Source organism: Spinacia oleracea, chromosome 5, assembly GCF_020520425.1.
Source record: "Spinacia oleracea cultivar Varoflay chromosome 5, BTI_SOV_V1, whole genome shotgun sequence".
NCBI classification, from domain to species: Eukaryota; Viridiplantae; Streptophyta; class Magnoliopsida; order Caryophyllales; family Amaranthaceae; genus Spinacia; species Spinacia oleracea.
Genome location: NC_079491.1, coordinates 98,434,229 through 98,448,254, shown reverse-complemented (window position 1 = coordinate 98,448,254; position 14,026 = coordinate 98,434,229).

Here is a 14,026-nt window from a genome sequence, read left to right as displayed (position 1 = left end):
AACCAGGCGTTGAAAATAGGGTCTGGGCTGTTTTCTTAGTTAGATTCGGATTCCAGAAATCCGTAGTGTTTGAGACTTATTCGTGTCTTTTAGTGCGTATCAATTTCATGACAGAATGCGTCTGGGCCCGTTACGAACTCTAGGCTCGTTAGGATTTTAATTAATACGTAACTCTTATTTCCGAATCATATTAGGAATAGGATTCTCGCAGTTTTCTATCTCATTTAGGATTTATGTTGGAATGCAACACCTAATTCTGACAGGTTTCTATCCTTTATGACTTGCCACTTTTAGAAGCTACCTTTTATGGCAGTTACTATTTTTAGCAGGTTTCCATAAATAGCAGTTTTCTATAAATATCAGGTTTCGAGTGAAATGAAAAGGGGAATTGAGATTCATTTATTTTATAGGAGATGCGTTGTCAAGTGGAGATTTATGTTTTCATCATCGAACCTTTCCCTTTCGGGAATGGGGACAAAAGTAGGTGTCTACAGTTAGCCCCCACTTTGACTGAGTCTTGGAGTAAGACGATGGTCAAAGTACTAGACGGAGTGCGTCACACAAGCCATGGTGTATGTGACCTGTTTTGCGAGGGTCTCACGAGCCCCCGAGTGATAACATTTGACTTAAGGGTCATCACTTGAAATGTCGACATATCCCTCACGTGTCATTGAGATTAGTCAACTGATAGTATAGAAACTTCCTCACTTTGTCATTGGAAGGATCTAAAGGTGCATAGAAACTCCCTCACTTTGTCATTGGGAGTAGCTACATGTTTTCGAAATCAAAGCTATAAAGTGTAATTGGGCCTGGCCAAGCCTAATCACGAGGTAAAAATGTTTTTAAAGATTCTCATTTTTAGGGCTAGCTAAACGAGAAAACCCCCTTGTTTTTATGGGACGTAAAACGAAGGAAAATCCAGCACATCGCTCTTTTTTTGGAAAAACGGAAAACCAATCCTTTTAATTTTTGGAAAAGGGAAAACCAGAAAAAGTTATCGCTGCAGCGACTAAGGACCTGCACGGTTAGTGATGCAGACCCCGCCGGCTAAAGATGGCGAGCCTGTCCGCTAAGGGTGGACACCCCGTCCGATAGAAGTGGACGAATCTGTTTTTGAAATTTGAAAATAAGGACCTACGCGGTTTGTGACGTAGACCCGGCCGGCTAAAGATGGCGAACCTGTCCGCTAAGGGTGGACACCCCGTCCAATAGAAGTGGACGAATCTATTTTGAAATTTGTTTTGTGTTTTTTTTTGAAAATAAGGACCTACGTGGTTTGTGACGTAAACCCCGCCGGCTGAAGATGGCGAGCCTATTTTAAATTTGAAGACTTTATTTTTCGAAAACTGAGGACCTGCGCGGCTAGTGACGCAGACCCCGCCAGCTGAGGGTGGGCGAGCCCATTTTGAATTTCTTATTTTGCCTCGACAGCGAATATTCACTGTCTGGGAAGCATTTTCAGCGCCCAGCTCTGGGCGCGAGAATTTCTAACGCCTAGAGCTGGGCGTTGAAAATGCGAAGGGGAGACGGGCCTTTAAATTCGCGGACCGTCTCCTTCCTTTCCCATTTCCACCATTTTCGCTCAAGCTCCTCCTCTCTTTCAACTGATTTCTTGCTTGTTTCTTCACTTTTCTTTACGAATTCTACTCCAAATCACTTCCTAAACTTCCCAATGTAAGTAATGTTCAGTAATTTTGAGCTTTTTTGTCAATTTCAATATTTTTGTCAAGTATTTTTATGCATGAAATTGATTTGGGGGTTTTTGATTTTGTGCCCCTTTCCTTCAATTAGATAGTTGGAAATGTTCCTCATAACATGTTAATTAGTTTGTGCATGTTAATTTTCGCAAGTATGTTGATTCTTGTTGAATTTGGGCATTTTCATGCTAGCCCCCAAGTATACCTACGACTCTAGTGTTTTCTTACAATGTAGGTGTTCTTGGTATATTGCTTGCGTTCCTCATAATTTATGAATGAGAAATTATGGAAGAATTTTCATTTTGTTGGAGTTTAATTAAAAAAATTTCACTTTTGTTTTGCTCGATATGAACTTAGTATCATGTCTTAGGGAACAAAAATTGTATGACTCCATTTTATGAACGGAATGCACTCCCTTAGTGATTGGTGCGAGTGCCAGTTTTGTTAAAGGTATAGTGCCTTATTGTATTATTGATCAGCATGGCTGACGAGTCGTCACCTCCTCCTGGTGGCCACGAGGAGCGTGGCATGACGCGTCAGTCCACTGGCGCGGGTCCCCTATGGGTGGGCCCTGAGCTCTACGACGGTCGTGATCTGCACTACGACCTAGAGCACCACGTGACTTCTCGTCTTCACGCGAGGAGAGAGCCACGGTTCGCGGCTATGGCGCAGCGACGAGTGAGACCGTTTTTAGCTTCCTGAGCTCGGACGCCCAGGCCTTGGTGAGGGCGAGCTCACTGTTTCCGGTGGTCGAGACCTTCTGGGAGATACTGCGGCTTAACATCTCCCTGTCCTTTCTGCGATCGTTCATGAGGTGGTGGTGGGATACCACCAACACCTTCCATTTTCCTTGGGGAGAGATGACGATCACTCCTGAGGGCTACACGGCTTTGACTGGCTTGACCTTTACAGGGAACCCCGTTCGTCTGAGGTCGGATGGTCCATCGCCGACTGTTGCTGAGGGCACCAGGCTCCTGGGCTCGTGGATGGGTAGGAGATTACCTTCGTACCAGCCCTGTGGGATACCTTTCGCTGACCTGATGTGGGCCTTAGAGCATGGGGTAGAGGAGTCGCCTTCGAGACAGGCTCGGCTGTTCTACCTCCATTTTATTACTTCCACTTTTCTATCGGGTCCGACTGAAAGCTTTGACCCGAGGTGGATAGGCCTGGTGCAGGACGTGTCTACACTGGGTGACTATCGCTGGGGCGATTTAGGCTATGTGACGCTCGGACCCGAGTAGACGTCACTTCGTGATTACATTAGCGGGAGTGTCGCGTTTGATCGAGGTATGTGCCTAGACTTTCTTTTGTTTTCTCGCTTTTACCGGGCCTCTTTTTTTTGATGTTTTATTGTCCTTTCTTTTTGCAGCTGTGGGCCTTTGAGCACTTACCTTGGCTGGCTCCCCGAAAGGGGCAGAGGCCTTTGGAGTTCCCTGCCGGTCGCCTTTGGTGTTGGAAGAAGAAGCTGACAGTGCGTCAACCGCCCGATACCGTGTGGGATCTTATCCGGGACGGGAACCCTGAGCATGTACAGAATCTTATCCTCTATCTCGTATTTCGTCACTCTCTTTATTTTCTATGTGCGAGATCTGACCGTGTTTGTACAAAAACAGGTGGTTTGGACCCCATGGCTCTCTTTTAGGGGTACTCACGCTTCGGTCAGGGATAGTTATGCCCTGAGCCAGATGCGGGTCTTGTTCGTTGGCCGCCGGCACCCTGTCTGGTACCTGGGAGAGCGGGTACGTATGTAGACGGTCGGGGCTTTTTCGGTGCCTAGGCCTCCGCCTGCGACCATGCTGTCTACTCGCTCGATAGGCGAGTCGTGGAGGGTCCACTCGAGGACTGGCGTGCCGGCGACGGAGTTGGTGATAGAGGGAGCTAGCTATTACCAGTTTATCCAGGATTCTCTTTGTCTCCCGGAGCCTGGCGCTGTAAGTTGCCCTCTCTTTCCGTATTGATTTAAGTGTTCTCATGCTCGTGCCCATGTGTTTATGTCTACTGTGTTTTGTGCAGGAGTGTCCTGACCCTTCGTTGGGGGGATGGGTGCTTCCCGATGCTCGGATCTCGTATACCGGAGAGAGTGGATCCGAGATTGTGGAGACTTTCCCGGAAGACCAGGTTTTCCATGCTCCGCTCCCTGAGGGAGTACAGGCGGTATGCACCTTTTATTTGTGCACTCTTCTTATATATTTTTTTTCTTTTTTGTTACTAACATTCCTGTTTCAGGTTCCGGCCCGTACGGCCAACGCGATGGTGGGGGTGATCAACCGGTTGAAGTTCGCGTTGGTTCGAGCCCGATCTGCACTTTCTTGCAGGAGCCCCCACTCTACTCGGGTAATGTGCCCTCTTTTTTTCTTTTGATCTGTACCTTTTGTTTGGCTTTCTGTTACTCACTCTCTTTTTTTTGTCTTTTCTTGTAGACGGGTGCTGGACGTGAAGGAAATAATGCCCTTGGTCCAAGTATGCATTCTATGTTAAGTCTAATAAATGCGGTTCAGTATTAATTAACAAGTTAATAAATTCAGTGAGATCAAGTGAGCTGAATGCCTAGCTAGAGGCCGCTTCAGTTCAAGTGGAATTAATGATATTAATCCACAGCTTACTCTTGACTGAACCCGTAGGGTCACACAAATAGTACGCAAACGGATCAAGTATTTAATGGCATTAAATACTCTATCTATGGATATTCGGAATCGACGGATCTTGGTTTCAGTGGGAGCTGAGATCGTCACAAGCAAGAAATGAATACTCCGGAAACGATGATATTGCCGAAAACGGAAATATGGATCGTATCGGAAATATAAATATTATCCGAGTCGTAGATGTTGCCGGAAACGGAAACATGGTACGTATCGGAAAATATTATCGGAAATGGAAATATTGCCGGAATCGGAAATATTGCCGGAAATGGAAATATTGTCTGAATCGGAAATATTATCGGAATCGGAAAATAATTCCGGAAACGGAAATATTAAATATTTGTTCGAAACGGAAATTAATTCCGGAATCGGAAATATTAAATATTGTTCGTATCGGAAATGAATTCCGGAATCGGGAATTTAATCGGAAGCGTATCGTACGAATTAGCATCGGACGAGGCCCGCTAGACAAAGGCCCAGCACGAAGCCAGGCCATCGCCCAGCGAGCCGCACACACCAACGCACGCCTCGACCAGGCCCAGCGCAAGGCCAGGCCCAGCCAAGGGCGCGCGCGCGCAGCACAGCAGCGTGGGCTGTGCGCCTGTCGTGGGCCGCAAGGCTTGCGCGGGTGCACGGCTTGTGCAATGCTTGTGCGGGAAATCCTAATCCTATTAGGATTTGTGCAAAGATTAAAATCCTAATCCTATTAGATTTGTTTTGTTATTTAGAGTCCTATCAAAGTCCTAACTAGCAAATCCACATCCTAGTAGGATTACAATTCCTTTTCCATACTCCTATAAATAGGTGTCTAGGGTCACAATTTATGGGTACGATTGAATTATTCAAAGGGTAAGTTTTTGAAATAAAAATCAGCCATACACTTACAAACACTAGCCGAAATTCCTAAGCACCTTATGGGCGATTCTAGTTGGTCTAACTTGAGGCGGATCCGGACGTACTGTGGACTATCTACGGAGGGACGACATTTGGAGTCCTAAAGACTTGTTCTTGTTCGGTTCGGGCGCAGCTAGGGAAGGCACGCTACAACATGTATGCATCTATTCTATGCTAAATGATTATGTGTAAATAATATGCTTTCCTGGCTTTATGGTTTTTCCGCATGATTTATGAATTGTCATATGTATCATAACCTAACAGTGGTATCACGAGCCTCTTATTATTTTCATAATCTAAATTGCATAAACATGGTTAAATATTACAAATTTGCAAGAATTAAAAGGGGTGATTAATTTTCGTAATTGTTAATTAATTGCAAATTGCGTTTATTTAATTATACGTACGCAGTTTTTCGGCAGTTTCTTCGTTACTCATCCAAATCGAGTGATTTTTCGCCCGAACCCAAAATTCTCAAATTCGAAGCCTAACTATGACTTTTCGGAGGTTTTAGTTTTTCGAACGCAAAATTTCGTAAATTTAAGATGTTAAATTAAATATTTGCGATTCTTGTTGATAAATCTCGAATTTTTGATTGACCTACTGTATATGTTTAACAAGTTTGAATGCCTAGCCTTGTTAATTATGCAATCTAATTCGTAATTATGATTAATTTGTTGAAAATTGGAATAATTTAGAATTAATTTGATTTTCATAATTAGTTATAATTTAATTAGATACCTATGATTAAAAACCAACATAAAAATTGTAAATTTATGTTAAATTTTAAATTTTTATGACCTAGACTTGAATCCATGTTAATCGGAAATCAATAAATTAATAAATTTACGATTTTTCGCCCTAAAATTATGAAATTAATATGATTTATTAATTTGTCATTAATTTTGAAAATAAAATTTTTAATTTTTATGCGATTCGCTCATATAACTTGCACGCACAAAGCAATGGACGCTACGTGTTACCCTTAAGGGGTCTTGTATAGTGCGGGCATGCGACGACGAGCAAGGGAGCTCGTCGCCCATGCGGTACGAATGCAGCGAGCAAGGGAATGGTGCACGAGCACAAGGCAGCAGCCCTGCCTTGTGTCGTGGGCTATGTGCGATGGGCGCATGGGCAAGGGCGAGACTAAGGCACGAGCAGTCGCGTGTGGGCAGCAAGCGAGCTGCGCCACAGCGCGCACTGCCTCGCGCAAGCGTGCGACGAGCGCTGCGCCCAGTGATGGTGAGCAGCGTGCGCGTGCGACGAGCGCTGCGCCCAGCGATGGTGAGCAGCGTGCTTGTTGCGACGAGCGCTGGCGCGCTCCTTGCGATGGTGAGCAGCAGCGATGCGACGCAGCGCATGGGCTGCGCGCACATGGCCAGCGATGGCTGTGTGCGTGTGGCCCATGGCTATGTGTTGCGTGGGATTGTTGCGTTACGATTAGATCGTTTTAAAATTTTAATTTGAAAATTTTCAGTTTTCGTAATTTTAATTAATTTTAAAATTAATAATTTAAATTGTTTTCTTGGATTTTAATTTTGAATATTATAATTATAATAAATTTTATTTATTCTAATTATTTTACTAAAATTAAAATCATGAATTAATTTAAATACGACTGAAAAATAAATTAAATAAGCGGATTCAATTATAAATTTATATGAGCTTTAAATTTTAATTAAATTTGTATGTTTCCGGTTAGACTAGAAATACATTTTTATGTTTAAAATTAGTAAAGCATATGAATTTATTGGTTTAAGTGGGAGCCCTTTTAGTCATAAACTCTTGATTAGGTCTACAAATCCTTAAGGTTAAAACAACTTGATTAGAATTAATAAGGACTGAATAATTGATAGATTATTGGTGCCCTTGATTAATTGCTGCAAATGTTTATGTGATGCATGATGTGTTTTACTAACCAGCTATGTGGGCCATTCATGATAATGAATGGGTGAATGGTATATATTGTATATGTACTGTTTTGCAGGTTAAGAAGTGACTAGTATGGCCCAAATAGGATAGAAAATATGGTCTGCGTACCATTAATTTGAATGTAATTGGTCTAAAGCACCAAAATTGTTTTTCAATTCAAATATGGTCTGCGTACCATCAAATAGTTGTAATTAGTTTTAATTATAGCTTATCCTATTTGAAGAAAATGGTGCCTCCCACGGAGATTTTCAAGACGGACTTTGAAGTTGAAGCTTCAAGATGAAGTCGGGCCATACTAGATCACATTTATCTTATGCATGTTTTAAGTTATTTATTGCTTTTAAATATGTCTTAAATATGCATGAGATCAAAGCTTGATTATGTTGCATGATTAAGGATTTTAGTTCACTTAAAATCTAACCAACATAGTAAGAGCCTTAACTTCCAAACTAAAAAATTGAGTTAAATGGTGGCATGCCAAAATATACACTTGCTTGGATATCCTTTACATCAATCTAGTAATAGTTTTCGCTCAGAGAGGTGTTACTTATTGGTCCTAAAGGGGCAAGGTACACAAATAATTGTGAGTACATGTTAGTTTTGGTGAAACTCAACGATATAAGTAAGGAGTCCTTTTATGTCGTGGTAAAATCGATAGGTTTACCTAATAAGTTCTTAGACGTACCTATCAACCAAGAATAGTTTCTAGACTATTAGCAAAAGGTTTTTGCTTACCTAAGATGTTTTAGAATTAAGTCGACAAACTGTGCTTAATTCTTCAATGATTTTAGGATCTTGGAATCATTTTATTCACACCTGCCGGAACACATAACTTGAATAAAATGCTTAATGAACATTGAATTATGCATGTATGCTAGAATTTAAGTTTATTAAGAGAAACTGTGAATGGTTATTTATTTGTTTATTCTTTTCAATTGTAGTTTTAACTATGGCAAACAACAATTCATTCAACATCCGGTCAATTCTCGAAAAGGAGAAGTTGAACGGGAAAAACTTCCTTGACTGGCAAAGGAACTTGCAAATAGTTCTTATGCAGGAAGAAAAGGAGTATGTCCTGGAAGAGGCGATGCCCGAAGCCGCATGCGACGGGGTCACTCAGGCAGCCCTCAATCGTTGGATTGATGCCAACAAGGATGTGAAATGTCTAATGCTCGCCACCATGAGTGCAGATCTGCAGAAAACGTTCATTAACTCAGATGCTTTCACAATCATCAGTGAGTTGAAGAACATGTTCCAAGATTTGGCTCGAGTCGAAAGATTCGAGACTCATAGGCAAATTCTTGAGACCAAGCTTAAGAAAGGCGAGCCCGTAAGTCCACATGTTCTCAAAATGATTGGACTCATTGAGAATATGAGTCGGCTGGATCAGCAATTCTCTCAGGAAATGGCTGTAGACACCATCCTCCATTCTATTCATAACGGGTATGATCAGTTTAAACTGAACTACAGTATGAATAGTCTGGACAAAACGCTCACTGAGCTTCACGGTATGCTGAAAACCGCTGAAAAGACGCTCAAAAGTGATAAGCAAGATGTGCTTATGGTGCGTGGGGGCAAGTTCAAGAAATCTGGAAAGAAGAGGAATGCTAAGAAAGGTGGCAACAAGGCCAGCCCAACTAAGCAAACTGGCGGCAAGTCTGAAAAGAGGAAGGTCAGTCAACCCACTTCTGAATCTGAATGCTTCTACTGCAAGAAGAAGGGGCATTGGAAGAGATATTGCTTGAAGCTAAAGGAAGATCAGAAGAACGGAACAGTCGTTCCATCTTCAGGTATTTTCATTATAGACTGTATACTTGCTAATTCAACTTCTTGGGTATTAGATACAGGTTGTGGCTCACCCTTATGTTCCAATCCACAGGGACTAAGAAGAAGTAGAAAGTTAAGCAAGGGTGAAGTCGACCTACGAGTGGGAAATGGAGCACGGATTGCTGCATTAGCTATAGGAACTTATTATTTGTCGTTGCCCTCCGGGCTAGTTTTGGAACTGGAAGAATGTTTCCATGTTCCAAGTCTTACTAAAAACATCATTTCATTTTTTTGCTTAGATGCTAAGGGATTTTCCTTTTTAATAAAAGACAATAGTTGTTCGTTTTATTTTAAAGAGATGTTTTATGGATCTGCTAGATTAGTCAATGGACTTTATTTATTAGATCACGACAAACAAGTTTAAAACATAAATACCAAAAAGGCCAAAAAGGATGATTCAGATCTCACCTATCTGTGATATTGTCGATTAGGCCATATAAACTTGAAACGCTTAGAAAGACTTCAAAAGGAAGGAATTCTAGAACCATTTGACTTAGAGGATTATGGTAAATTCGAATCATGTTTACTTGGCAAAATGACAAAGCAACCTTTCTCTAAAGTTGGAGAAAGAGCAACTGAACTATTGGGTTTAATCCATACAGATGTATGTGGACCAATGAGTACAAATGCTAGAGGTGGTTTCAGCTACTTTATCACTTTCAGTGATGACTTCAGTAGATATGGTTATGTCTACCTAATGAAGCATAAGTCTGAATCCTTTGACAAATTCAAGGAATTTCAGAGTGAAGTAGAGAATCAATTAGGCAAGAAGATTAAGGCACTGCGGTCTGATAGAGGCGGTGAATATCTGAGCTATGAATTTGATGACCATTTGAAAGAATGTGGAATTCTATCAGAATTGACTCCTCCTGGAACACCACAATGGAACGGTGTATCGGAATGGAGGAACAAAACCTTGCTAGACATGGTCAGGTCAATGATGGGTCAAGCCGAACTTCCATTAGAATTTTGGGGACATGCACTAAATACAGCTGCACTCACTATAAATAGAGCTCCGTCTAAAGTTGTCGAAAAGACTCCATATGAGTTATGGTTTGGAAAGCCTCCAAATGTGTCTTTTCATAAGATTTGGGGATGTGAAGTATACGTCAAACGATTAATTTCAGACAAACTTCATCCGAAATCCGACAAATGTATCCTTGTGGGCTATCCAAAGGAAACAAAGGGGTATTACTTCTACAATACATCTGAGAACAAGGTGTTTGTTGCTCGAGATGGTGTCTTTTTGGAGAAAGATCACATTTCCAAAATGACAAGTGGGAGAAAAGTAGACCTCGAAGAAATTCGAGTCGAACAACAAACTCTAGAGAATGCTCAAGATGACATTCAGGATGAAACTCAGAGATCTTTAGAAGTATCTGGTGAGAATCATGGCCAATCTAGAAATGTTACCCCGTGTAGATCGCAAAGATATAGATCTCAACCGGAAAGGTACTTAGGTATTTTGTCGAACGAGAGCTATGACGTTCTATTACTTGAAAGTGATGAACCTGCGACTTACAAACAAGCTATGACGAGCCCTAGCTCCAATCAATGGCAAGAAGCCATGCAATCTGAATTAGACTCCATGTCTGAAAACCAAGTATGGGATTTGGTCGATTTTCCGGATGGCTACCAAGCCATTGGAAGCAAATGGGTTTTCAAACTGAAAAAGGACAAGGATGGGAAACTTGAAGTTTTCAAAGCTAGATTGGTTGCAAAAGGTTACAGGCAAGTCCACGGCGTGGATTACGATGAAACCTTTTCACCAGTTGCAATGCTAAAGTCTATTCGGATAATGTTAGCAATCGCTGCATATTACGATTACGAAATATGGCAGATGGATGTCAAAACTGCTTTCTTAAACGGCGTTTTAACAGAAACTGTGTTTATGACACAGCCTGAAGGTTTTGAGGATCCAAAGAATGCTATAAAGATATACAAGCTAAAGAAATCAATCTACGGATTGAAGCAGGCATCCAGGAGCTGGAATATACATTTTGATGAAGCAGTCAGTGACTTTGGTTTCATCAAGAACGCAGACGAATCTTGTGTATACAAGAAGGTCAGTGGGAGCAAAATTGCTTTTCTAGTATTATATGTCGACGACATATTACTTATCGGAAATGACATTTGTTGTGGGGTTTTTCCGGTGAGATACCTCGGAGGTTTCCCGGTAACTTTTAAGGATTAAACAAGATTGTATTTTTATAGAGAGAGAAAGTAGAGAGAAGGCAGAGCAGCAATTGCTCTTGAATGTATTGATTGTGACCCCTTTTTCTAGGGAAGTGGGAATATTTATAGTACTAGGTTTTTGTGGGAATGACCTAATATTCCCCTTACATGATTGGCTGGGGAATGGGAGGAGGACACGTGTCCTTTCTCCTTACAATTCTCTGGTCCCTTTTGGCAATAGTGGGCTATTTGGGCCTATTGTGCTTAGTCATTCACTTGGGATACATACTAATTAAGCCCCTTTCCAGGTATAGGTTTTATACATACATTTATACACACTTAAATACATACATTGTAGATACCTAGATTAATACTCATGCCTCGGAGTAGACTTCGTATGATTTCTTCTTAGGGGGCGCAATACGTGCCATGTGTCACGTCCTCATTGGTACACGAAGGCACGGTAATTTTGCCCACAACATTTGTCCCTCAAGAAGGGCATTTCTGGAAACACTTTCCGGGTATCGCTTCTTGACCTTTGATTTGCATCTTCATCTTTGGGTCAGGTGTTGAGGTGGTGACACGTGTCACCTTTCTCCATTTTGCCCCTCCCTATATATAGAGGGGGGGAGGTAAATTTCATTTTTTTTACATTTCGTTTTCACAGAGCTGTCTCATAGGCGATTTCCGGCGTGTTCCTACCACCATCAGGCGATTTCCGGCCACCACGAGACTCATCCTTTTCCTCGTCAAACTCACCCTGTTCTTCGCGAAACTCATCCTGTTCTTCGCGAAACTCATCCTGTTCTTCACCGAGTACTTTGCAGATCTTTCAAGGTTAGTTTTCGCCTTTCTTTCTTGTTTTTGTTATCCTCTCGTCATTTTTCTCTTTGTTAGCGGCCGACCTCTTAGTACTAGGTAAGGGTTTGAAGGTTTTATTTTAGATTTTTCCGCCGTTCATCTTTTGTCGGGGCGGACGTCCAATCGCGTCTTTTTCTTCATTGTTGGTCACTCCTAAGCCGTGCTTCGTTCACTATGCAGAAGGCATGGCTAGAACCAAGCAAACGGCAGATCCTACGCGCCTGCGCTTGCGGGAAGAAGCATCGACACCCCCTAGGGAGAGATATTCTTCCACCGCCCCGGCAGTCGACGAAGAATTTGCCGAACTCTTTCAAGAGATCGACGAGTATGTCGAGGCGGGGGAGCAGGCGGCAAGCTCGTCGGAGGGTACAACGAGCCAGGCAGTGGGGGAGCCAAGCGTCGCTCCATTGTCATCGGCCGCCGAGGAGCAAGAGGCTGCCCCCCAGCTTATTAGGCCCAGAGGGCGGGAGGAGGCCCAATTGCTTCCGTAAGAGATTCACCCAGACGTGGGCTGGATGCGGTGGCTAGACAGGCACGGAGCCAAGATGAGGGATGACCTCTGCGTGGGGGAAGGGTACCAAATTCGCGTGCCGGCCGGTCTGGACTCGACCGTCAGCCTGCTTGCCGAGGGAGAATTCCCTGTGTATGCCGCATCCATCAAACTCGGCATGAGATTCCCTCCACACCCCTTCGTTGTGGAGGTGTTAGATGGTTTTAACATTGGGGTGGCCCAGCTGACCCCCAACTCATGGGCGGATATCTTTGGCTATATTGCCAAATGTGCGCTGAACGACGTGGAGCCGTCCTTCAACGCTTTTCTGCATCTGGTCTCCCTCTCTCGTTCCCCCAGTGCCGCCAAAGGGTGGTTTAATCTGAGCAGCCGTGGTACCTACCAGACAGTGGTCGGCAAGCTCAACAAGTGGCATATGTGGAGGAAGAGGTGGGTCGTGTTTTACACGGACGACCAGGAGATGTATGAGAGGATGAGCCGCTGGAACTGCAGCGTCAACTACATGGATCGTGACGAGCCCCTTCCACCCCTTACTGCCGAAGAGTGGGATCAGATAATGGTCCTGTTCAGGGTCAACACTTACCACTTAACAGTGGATAAGAGTTTCCATGTGACGGCCGAGTGGTTGCCGCACATTAGCCAGTTTCGGAACGAGGCCTTTCTAGCGGCCGTAGGCTTAGGATATTCCATGACCCGAGGTAGTATGCCAATTTATGTGCCGCTCTGCCTTGGTCTTATTCATTTTTCTAACTTTGGATTTCTTTTGTTCACAGAGGAAGGAATGAGCAAGTTATCGGCGGCGGATACCGGGAAGGGCGATATGACCGATTGGATGGCGGACATCTATGAGGCCAAGATGCAGAAAGCCAAGGCCGAGTTGGAGGAGAAGGTGAGTATTCTCTTAGGTTGTTTTTGCAAGTTAAGCTTCCCCCGTCCAGTGCCTACAGTGGACGTCTTTTTTAGTGACGAGCCGATATCCTGACATGTGACCCGTGTTTGCTAAGGTAGGCCTCGTCACTTTTTAATGACGGGCCCCTTAGTTATTGTTTTTCCTGCGGTTGCCAAGGTGCGCCTCGTCACCTTTTAAGACGGGCCACCCCCCCTTTTTCTTTTTACAAGTGACTCGTGGTTGATAGGGTACGCCTCGTCATTTTCGAGACGGGCGTCCTTTTTAATGACGAGCCACTTTTCTGTGAGTGTCTTGCCCTTGATAAGGTACGCCTCGTCATTTTAAAGACGGGCGTCCTTTTTAATGACGAGCCACTATTTAGTGACTTGTGAGTGATAAGGTACGCCTCGTCATTTTTGGGACGGGCGTCCTTTTTAATGACGAGCCACTATTTAGACTTTTGACTGATAAGGTACGCCTCGTCATTTTTGAGACGGGCGTCCTTTTTAATGAGGAGCCACTATTCTGTGAGTGACTTGTGATTGATAAGGTACGCCTCGTCATTTTTGAGACGGGCGTCCTTTTTAATGACGAGCCACTA